A 2,213-nucleotide genomic window follows, 5' to 3' on the forward strand; every position below is an offset into this window, starting at 1 on the left:
TTTGTGTTCAATTTCGTCCCAAAGAACGAATTTAATGTTCAATTTGGTCCTTTTCATTAACACCGTTAAAATTGTTAACGGCAAGGTGTCCAGCTCTGCAACTGCTATGTGTGGTGTCAATTTTTTGCTGACTAGGAAACCTTTTAAGTTGGAATTAGAATTTTTTAAAAGATTTAGAAGGGCAAAGTGGGAAATCATCTTCCACCTACTAAAATCCTAATTCCCAATTCAGAAACCCTAGCCGTCACCCACCCTTAAGCTACCACCTCCATGGCAACCACCACGCTGCCGGTGACCACCACCCAACAGTCCCGCCGTCACCAACAGCGCAATCGCCATTGTCATCAAGCAACGTGGAAAACCTGCAGTAGAGGTAAAAACTAAATTAAACAAAGTTTATGGCAATCAGAAGTTAATTAAATTGGAAAAACTAAATTATTCTGTTTAGTTGTGTTGTTAAAATTTTAACATTGGATTATAGGCAGCGAACATCTTCTACTATTTGACTTATGAAGGTGTTGTTGATCTCGAAACAATGGAAGACGATATGCAAAGAGCAGCTATCGAAGACCAGATAGCCAACTTTGGTCAGACTCCAATCCAGATATTTCGTAAGAAGCACCCGAGAAGAGGGCCACCTATTCCAATTGCGCATCCTCTGTACTTTGCTCCTGATTCTATCAGTTTGACTTCCATTGTATGTAATGCAAGTCAATGTCCATCTGCTTTACTGTATGTTAGTCAATGTCCATCCTTTTTTTTATTAGAATTATGTTTGGTTTCAAGAGTAATGAAACAATCTCTAATTTTCAGCAGGATCCATTCTTTGGAGTTGGAGGATCTGACATTCTTTCTCCTCGCAAAATTGGGATTCCTGTGCCTGAAAACGTTGAACTTGGAGCTCAATGATCCACGGTGGTCACGCATGGAGATTGCGCTGTTGGTGACGGCGGGACTGTTGGGTGGTGGTCACTGGCGGCGTGGTGGTTGCCATGGAGGTGGTAGCTTAAGGGTGGGTGACGGCTAGGGTTTCGAATTGGGAATTAGGATTTTAGTAGGTGGAAGATGATTTCCCACTTTGCCCTTCTAAATCTTTTAAAAAATTCTAATTCCAACTTAAAAGGTTTTCTAGTCAGCAAAAAATTGACACCACACATAGCAGTTGTAGAGCTAGACACCTTGCCGTTAACAATTTTAACGGTGTTAATGAAAAGGATCAAATTGAACATTAAATTCGTTCTTTGGGACGAAATTGAACACAAATTCAACTCAGGGACCAAAACGAATTTTCTGAACCAAAATTGGGACCAAAAAGAACTTTTAACCTAAAATTTTCTATAACACTTAGGAACCTTATTCTTAATCTTTATAGGCAAGGAATAGAACAAGCTGGAGAATTAATAATATAAGAAAAAATCATATGTTATAACAACATGAACTCTTCTATAAAAAATGATATAACATGAGAGATGTTATATAAATTAAATCCCCACAGTAACAACATCTATTAAGCCATGAAATTGACAAGGCTACTTCAATCAAAAAATTAATTCCCCTGTTGAAAACAGTAGAGATACAAAAAAACTAAAATTGCATAAAATCTAAGAATGAAAAAAGGAAAATGATATTGTGACACTTTCAGGATAACAAATTTTTGACATCGGTAACGTGTCATGTTTTTATTGATTGACTTTTAAGAAAATAAAAAAAAATAAAAAATAATGTGACCAATGAAAACGTGACACGTCACTTGTGTAAAAAATTTGTAATCCTAAAAGTGTCAAAGTATCATTTTTCATTAAAAAAAAAAAAAGTTTTCCAGCTTTCTGGACTTCAAAGATCAAAATTAACAAGTTTCTCAATTATCAGCTTTCCAAAGTAAAGATCATGATCCTCAAGTATCTGCCATTACTGCGTGGAGGAGCGTGTGGAGAATTTATCCAAACGTTAATAAAATAGGAGAATTTATTAATATACTAAATACAAACTTTCTCATCACTAATATCTCATTTTCACAATTTCTCATCACTAAAATAGGATCAAATTGACTATATGCTAAAAATTCTCATCACTAATATCTCATTTTCACAAAATAAAATAGGAGAACTTATTAATATACTAAATATGTCAATTAATTTATTTTTCTTAATTTGTAAGGTCAAACTAAATTCATTAAAAGGTTTAAACGAAAAAGAAATACAAAGTTTTAATGA

Source organism: Vigna radiata, chromosome 2 (assembly GCF_000741045.1).
Source record: "Vigna radiata var. radiata cultivar VC1973A chromosome 2, Vradiata_ver6, whole genome shotgun sequence".
Classification (NCBI taxonomy): Eukaryota; Viridiplantae; Streptophyta; class Magnoliopsida; order Fabales; family Fabaceae; genus Vigna; species Vigna radiata.